The following is an 8,540-nucleotide window of genomic DNA, read 5'->3' as shown; positions in this document are numbered from 1 at the left end:
CTCGTATAGCCTACTGATAAATAAATAAATAAAGGTACTGATAACCAAGAATTACATATAAAGGATCAAGCATGTTTTTCTTGTAGCCTAAAGATATTTTAACTGCGTGTCCAGACACCTCGATCTGGAAATTTGGACGTTTTACTACACTAGATAAACCTGATGAATATCATTTGAACAATAAAAGGCAGTCATTTACGAAGTCATCATACTTGGATAGGTCAAGTGCATTTCGGCCAAAACAGGGTAAACCCAACTCTATTATTGCTAACATATTTATGTAGGCCATATTATTATTATTATACCAATGAATCAAAAAGTTAAAAAAATTGACAAAATTGACATAATGTACAAAGTTTCAAACATAAACATACATAAAGGGTAGAGCTGGACAATATATCTATTATATCGATATCGTGATATGAGACTGGATATCATCTTACATTTTGGATATTTTAATATAATATGACATAAGTGTTGTCTTTTCCTGGTTTTAAAGGCTGCATTACAGTAAAGTGATGTCATTTTATGAACTTACCAGACTTGTTCTAGCTGTTCTATTATTTGCCTTTGCCCCCTTAGTCATTATATCCATATTACTGATGATTATTTATCAAAAATCTCATTGTGTAAATATTTTATGAAAGCACCAATAGTCAACACAACAATATCGTTGCGGTATCGATATCGAGGTATTTGGTCAAAAATATCGTGATATTTGATTTTCTCCATATTGCCCAGCCCTATATATAAGTTGAATCTTATCTAATCTAATTATAGCCCTTTGGGGAAAATTTGTGATTTTGGGCTACATGAACAAACTGACTTGACTTAACACAGCCTATTAGGCCTAAATCTTTGATTTGGGTGATGCAGCCTATAGTAGGATAGTATGAAATGCAAAAAAATACGTAAGAATAGGCTAATATGTTTATTACTATGTGATTAAATGTCTTGGGGGGGGGGGGGTGGAGGAAGTCTGGGTGAGAACAAATGGAGACAGGCAGAGGGAGGAGGCCGCAGAGAGGGGAGGTAGGGTGGAAGGGGGAGGGAACAAGGGAGACAGCCCTAGCGGCGCAGTGGGAGGACTATCCCATGCCAGGACTTGTGGCGGCTGTAGCAGCAGCAGCCTGGACTGGAGGAGGAAGTGTGCTGGGGGGGCTGAGCAGCAACAGCAGGCAGCAACAGTAGTTCAAGAACCGTGCAAAGGCTTCCATTTTATCACCGGCAGCCGCAGAAAAGCCGAGGGGAGCACCGGGTCCAGCTGAGAGCACATTCCAGCAGAGGAAAATGAGCCTCCCAGCCTGCACTAAGCCTGTATGACGGGCAGAGCTCGGCTCTTTGATCAGGACTTCACCCCACTCTTTCTCTTCCTGCAGCTCGGACTGACAAAGGGACACAGAGGAGAAAAAAGAAGAAGAACCACAGTAACGTTACTCGCTTTCAGGTTGAAAAGGTAAGCCACGTCTATCTTTAGCAAGGGAGGGTTTTTTAAAGTCGGGCTGGTCAGTAGCTACTTAAAAGCAGGATTAGACTTCCACACACTGATTCCCCTTTTTTTTCTCCCTCATTTCATTGAGTTTGCCCATTTATTCCAAGTGCAAAACAGGGCACTGCACTCTGTATTGACTTTGGCTCAGAATCCTACTAAAACCAGGTGTGTGTGTGTGTGTGTGTGTGTGTGTGTGTGTGTGTGTGTGTGTGTGTGTGTGTGTGTGTGTGTGTGTGTGCGCGCGTGCTCCAGCAGCACTCTGAAGACAGAGAAGAGACTCATTCAAACTGACAAAGCACTGTATTTTTGTTTCTTTTCAATGTGAAGAAGTATTATTTAGAGCTTTTTAATTGAACTCCCTAAAGCTTGGCTTGAACTCTTTGGGTCTTTTTAGCTTTTAAATGTATTTCTCAATGAACTGTGTGTAGTTGTTTTGTTTAGTTTTTTTTTTTATAAATATAATGGCTATAATTTAGGGCTCCTTGCTGTTGTGGGCTCTGGTGTACTGTTGGGCTTTTAATGTGAAACATATGGGGCCATTCTTGTGGAAGACTTGTAACCAGTTGTCTGTAAAGTTCCAAAAGAAACCTTTTGTTGACTGTTTGGATTCCTTGGTCAGTGGATACATGATGGAGACAATCAGAACGAGAGAGTATGGCTTTTTTCTATGAGCTACAGCTGCTGTGTGGTATTTGTGGCCCTAGGGCTATGCTTCTCAGGCAGCCATTGTTGATGACATGTACAAGCGTCCTTACATCATAACAGCTACAGCCTTCTTCACCTGAAAATCAGTCCCTCCCTTGCTTGGAAATCAGACACACACCTGCATTTACACCCTCTTGTGTACCTTTCTTTCAAGCAACATTAACCATGCAGGTTATTTCAAACATTTTGCAGGCTAAACTTTTTCGAGATTAGCTTTAATTACAGACCCATCGAGTCAGGAGAAACATTTTTGAACTGGCAATTATAGTTTTTGTTGGTGGTTCTATTTTGAGGTCAGAGTCGTGTGAACAATATCTCGCCCCTCAAGGCGAAATAAATGTGTGACAGAAACCCAAAATGTCAGGCGGTAATTACAAAGCTCTGGTAGGGTGACAGATGAATGGGGATCCTGATAGTGTGGTTTAGACAGGTGGGTTGGCAGAGGGTTGGGGTTGTGTACTTTAAGAAGAACGCTGTGATCTAACCCTGGGAGGAACAGCATGGACGGAGCACTGGGGTATTTCACTTTGTCACAGCAGTGCCACGGCCACTTGGCTGACATGTGTAAGCCATTAAACGGAGAGAAGGATACCTGGAGAAGGAAGGAGAAGGGAAGCAATAACCAGAGGAAAGAACAGCAAAAAAGCGAGAGATGGAGGGAATGAGAGCGTGAGAGTGGGAACGTAATCCATTTTGGAACGCATTCCACTATGACCTTGGGATAGAAAACGGTAATTAGGGAGTACTTTAGGAGCCTTAAGGGTGCACAGATTTGCCCAGGGCTGTCATTTTTATTCCCTTCAACATATCTCATGAAAATGTGGGACAAATACACGTTAGAGTTCCAGAGTTACTAAATAAACTTACTAAAATTACCCATTTTTTTCAATAGTTCTCATGGTTTTGTTTATTTCAATTCTTCAGCAGTGAATGGGTGTCAAAGGCACAGCGTAAACATACAAAGTGCTTGACAGGAAAAGGTCGAAACAAACTGGGGCCTTGTCCCTCTCCGGGCCCTTCAAGCAGCACGTTATGTCACTGTGGACATGTTATCCCGCAGTATGAGGCATGAGCTCTTGCCAAGTGTGAATACAAGCCAGTTTTGAACAGTGAATCTGATGGTATCAAGGTTATTAGGTGGCTATTAGATGTGAATGCTAAATACCAAAAGGAGGGGGGAGGGTACAGCCAGATGACAAGGGCAAGAAACAAATCTGTTGTTCCAGTCATTTGATGGACTGGTAAACAGGCATTAATAGTTCTTTTCATGTGCTGGGCAAACAAATAAAGAAAGTTAATGTGAAGAAATGTAGCCATTTAGTAAAAAAATTTTGTTGTTTTTTACATTTCCATTCAGCAGTCACCCCACAGGCAGCCAGACGTCCTGAAGCATTTATGGCACTTAAGGTGTTAGTGTGGTTTGCAGACAAACAGTTTAGGAGATCATTAATCTGTCCAGAGTCTCCCAAAGAGACAGAAGTGTACTGTATGTGTAGCTGTTTTTTCCATAGGTGCAAACCTGAGCCAGCTCCTACATGCTGGGTTGGATGAGCTTTATCACCCCACTTTGATTTCGACCTCTATCCGTAGCTGTAGCAGCACTGCAGTGTATAGCAGAGGAAGTTTGTGTTGAGTTGGGGTTTAGTGCTCTCTTTTTTTTCTCCTATTAGTAGGAATATCAGCACAGCCATTTTTCATTTCAGAAACATAATTTGAGTTTAATGGACCTATAAAAAATATTTGAGTTGTCATAAAATGGAAGCTGGAGCCAACAGAAGCAATTCAGTTTGATTTCAGAGTGTGTGTGTGTGTGTGTGTGTGTGTGTGTGTGTGTGTGTGGGGGATGGCTTGATTGCTTTCATATGTGTGCAGACGTAATGTTTGTGGACATTATAGTTATTTTTAATTGATTTAAAACACATTGCTTCTCATACTCATTTGCAATCTATTTAAATGTGGATTAGTCCATTAGGTAGATTTAAGTCTCTTATTTGCTAAAACTAGACTAAAGTTGGGTTGTTGCAGCTTCTCTAATATAAGGATTAAATGCATTTCTGCTTCATAACATTGAATATTAGTTGGCTTTGAGACATTTGGTGGGCTTTGATATTAACGTAATGAGAACTTGTCATATTGATTGATAACAAAATAAAAGTGGCAGCCCAAATGTTAATTACAGCTTAACTTTCTTTTTTTGTCATTGTAGCAGTGTTGATATCCACATTTCATGACGTCTTTAAAATCCTTTACAATTACTTTTTTTATCCTTTACCTTAAACTTGTTTTTCTCTTATTTAACAAAGACTCTATACTCTATTTCCTCTCCCACTGGTTTGTACAAATATGTAAAAGCAATCTGCGCGATGAAGGCCATACTGAAATCGCTAATGGAAAATCCATTCGTAGAGCTGTAGACAAGTAGCGACCAGCCTACTCACATACAAACAAACTTTTGCGTAAATGGATTGAGTTGCTGTGGCTCAACCCCAGGCTCTGTAGAGTCTTTATTATTTGTGACAGACAGGCATGCAACGGTTTTGCCAACTGTTACCACCACAGTGCACTCAAAAATGAAAACAACTATGAGGTCATGATTTAACCCTTAGGGTCTGACTAACTGATTCTGAGTCTAGATTTTAAGACCGTTGTCTCTGCAGTTTATGTCCTATTACATGATGCTGTCTTCTTTCATCTCGTGGTTCAACTGCAACTACAAAATGGAAGATCCCACACAGTACAGGCCAGGTGAAGGGTGTGGCTTCTGAAATAGAATCAGGCTTCATCTCAGCACTTCAGTATGCCTTCTGGTTCTCTCTTCCCTGCATTTCTTTTATGAATAAATGGAATGTTTGATTAACTTATTTTTAGCGTTCTGGGTGATTGAAAGAGAGACATTTGGAGCTGGTCCCAAGTGATGGTCATGCATGTGTGAACGTGGCTGACAGCACCCACGCAGCCTAGCCAAGCTCTTACCTGAGGGGTTGGAGCTGGGGGAGCCAGACACACCCTAATCCCCCAACATCCTGACCTCAGTAAACCTGTCGCAGCTTGTTCACAGTAGATCTGGCAACCCATTTTCTCGAATCTCTCTGCCTACCCCGCTCCTCTACCAGCCTTGCTCTCCCAGTGCCATGGGTGGGCTTGGGATTGTAGTTCCTTGGCACTGCGTATTCTGCCTTTGTGAGCTAATGCTGCGCCTCAAACCAGGAACAAAAGCAGTCAGTGCATATTAAAGACCAATTATCTTTAGTGCGTGCTGGGGCAGGTCACTCATGTTAGCTTGAATGATGAGTGGGAGAAGTGAGAGGTCTAGTAGAAAAAAAAGTTGTTTATTACTGCAGCGTTGCACATGAATGCTTCATGACAAATTAATAAACTGCATGATAATGTTTAGAATTTTTACAATTTACTTTAAAATTTTATATTGGCTCGTTTTGTGCATCTTTATGGGTTTTATTTGAGTTGGTTGAAACCTTTATTTCTCTTTGTTTAGTTACCTTGAAAATAGTTAGCCTATGTCCGTTAATAGTTTGACTTTTTAAGCTTTTTTACTCTCTTGCAGAGAGTTAGATTAGAAGACTCATATCTGTCCTTTTACATAGAAAGCTACAGCAAACAGCTGGTTAGCTTAGCTTAACTTAGCTTAGCGTAAAGTCTGGAAACAGGGGATAACAGCAAAGTCAGCCTATAGCACATGCAAAAACGAAAGTGGAAAAAAAGGGAGTGGTCACGTGCCAGACTATTTCTTGACGTAAGCAATTAAGTAGGAAGTTACTGCGCCCAGCTAAGAAAAAGAGTCGTTTCCAGATGTTAACCTTAGATTTGTGAAAACATGCGGGACACTCGCTGCCCAACGCACTATGCTCCTAACCTTAACCATTCAAGGTCAATGCCTAACCTTAACCATCTGGTAAGACTCTCGCAAATCTTTGCATACCATCTAGACACGACCAAGAAAGAGTCCAGCACATAACCCCCCGTACTTTGGTTTTTGTATGTATTAAACGTGCTAAGCTGCGTGCTTGTAGGGAGGTGTTACCTAGGTATGGACAGAGCCAGTCTAGCTGTTTCCAGTCTTTATGCTAACTAAGATACCTGGCTACTGGCAGTAACGTTAAGCTTAATTTTTACAGCACAGACATGAGAGTGGTAACAATCTTTTCATCTAACTCTTGGCATGAAAGCAAATTAATAAGTGTATTTCCCAGTGTCAAACTTAAAAAAAAGACACCTAAATTATAGGGGTGTGCAAAAAAAAAAACGATTCACATTTGTATTGCATTTCAAGCTCTACCGATTCAAAATCGATTCATAGAATTCCAAAAATTGTTTCAATTGTATGTCTACTCCAATCACATGGGAAAACTAACTACATTTACATACTGTGAATCGGGTTTTGGGGCTTTTTCAGCCTTTTATTTGGATAGGACCGCAGAAGACATGAAAGGGGAGAGAGAGGGGGGAATGACATGCAGCAAAGGGCCGCAGGTCTGATTCGAACCCTGGCCCTAAACCTCTATATGGGCGCCCGCTCCACCAACGGAGCTATCCGGGCGCCCGTGAATCGTTTTTTTTAAATCAAGAATCGTTTTCGAATCGAATCTTGAGCCTAAAAATCAATATCGAATCGTTACATTTTCTGAATCGTGCACCCCTATTAAATTAATTAAGTACATATTTTCACACTCCTGGGTCACACGGAGGTATGGTTTGGTTAGATATCCTTCCCATCTCTAGTTGGTGCAGACACTTCCAAAACATTACTACGCCTTCTTCCCATGCCCCTGCCCTGGAGAGACACAGAGCCTAAGTACTGGCTGACCTGTTCATTAATTTCCCATTAGTCAACAGTTTTTCCTTAGAGTCTCGGGGGAAATAGACTAACCCCGCCATTAGTTCCAACAATCCCTGAGGACCTCTTCCCCCCCGCTCCCACCACGTCTACCAACACACACACACTCACAAAACACCCAGCCCTGTTTCCCCGAGTGATGACCTCTTCATACACATGGCCTCTTTCATTCCGCTCTGAGGGTTGGTTTAAGCCATGCACTGTCCCTGGTTTATGGCTCCCTCTCTGGCCCCCTTCGAAGTGTTGGGCAGTAGCCTGCAGTCATTGCAGACTTAATTGACGGACACATTTTTGACTGTGGGTCATTTAATCACAACAAACATTTGGAGTCATTTAAGAAGGATGATGATATCTTTGGCAGCTTAAGGAATGTGTTTCTGTTTGTGGGAGTGTGTGCTTGTATTTGTGTGAAATCTGAAACATGTATCAAGCTCTATTGATCAGTTATCTCTTAAAAATGCTACAAAGGAGTATAGATAAGTTGTTTTTTTAAGTCCTTGACATACAGCCTAATTCTGGCTCACTCAAAAGGTAGGATTTGGTTTGGTTTGCTTTATTGACAATAATCTAATATATTTATAAAATATACAATAATAAGTACTGATAAAATAAATGAAATGAAAAAAATTAACTTTAAAGTAGATAAAAAAAGAAATACGAAATAGAAATAAAAAATAGGAACTATGCAAGAGCAATTAAACTCAAAACTATAAGGCAAGCAGTATCCACAGTGTACTGCAACTAATATTGCAATAATGTTCCAAGTGAAGTGACAAAGTTGTGTGATTAGTAGCCGCAAAGTATAGTATACAGTATGTAATATGATCCACTATAACAGCATACACCAGAATAATATATTTTACGATCACGTAATGATACTTGATCATATTATTTGTCTGTATGGATATAAAATAAGACATAGTACATGCAGTAATGTAATAAAACAGTATACCATAACATAATATACAGTATAGAACAGCAATATAATAACATAAAATATAATATAGAATAATATATAATACAACAATATAATACATGTTTATATGTATTTGTTGTGCAATATTTGCAAATCAGTCCAACAATATATCAGATTTTGTCAAGGATAAAAAAATACTTTTTAGAATAGTAAATGTTTGTATTCCATTAAATGTCAGTTAATAGTTTAAAACCTCAGTCTTAATTTCCTACATCCTAAAATAACAACTTTAAATTGTTTCTTTTGTTCGACCAAATACCAGAATTTATTAATTTGACAATCCTATAAAAAAAAACAGAGAAGCAGCAAATCCTCACAACGAATAACCCGGAAACAGCAACAAACATATTTGGCACATTCACTCAATTAAAACTATTCATTTGTTTTGATTTATTGATTAAGCTGAAACTATTAAGATTAAACTATTAGTGTCGGATCTAGTGATGCCCCCAGTCAACACACGCAGAGCATACATAGATGACTAGATAAAAGAATAAGGCCTGTGTCTGTGGATG

The 8,540-nt window shown here is 39.8% G+C and overlaps 1 protein-coding gene across 1 annotated transcript in view; it reads left to right on the top strand.

Moving 5' to 3' along the window:
* The first annotated feature begins 1,080 nt into the window (after positions 1 to 1,080).
* LOC120568657 (tensin-3-like) overlaps positions 1,081 to 8,540 on the top strand; it is a 34,785-nt gene continuing 27,325 nt past the window's right edge. Inside the window, exon 1 of the mRNA XM_039816311.1 lies at positions 1,081 to 1,456. The gene's annotated coding sequence lies outside the window, so the exon portion shown is untranslated. The remainder of the gene's footprint in view (positions 1,457 to 8,540) is intronic.

The sequence above is a fragment of the Perca fluviatilis genome, chromosome 11 (assembly GCF_010015445.1).
Source record: "Perca fluviatilis chromosome 11, GENO_Pfluv_1.0, whole genome shotgun sequence".
NCBI classification, from domain to species: Eukaryota; Metazoa; Chordata; class Actinopteri; order Perciformes; family Percidae; genus Perca; species Perca fluviatilis.
This window is presented reverse-complemented; position numbering and strand designations above follow the sequence as displayed.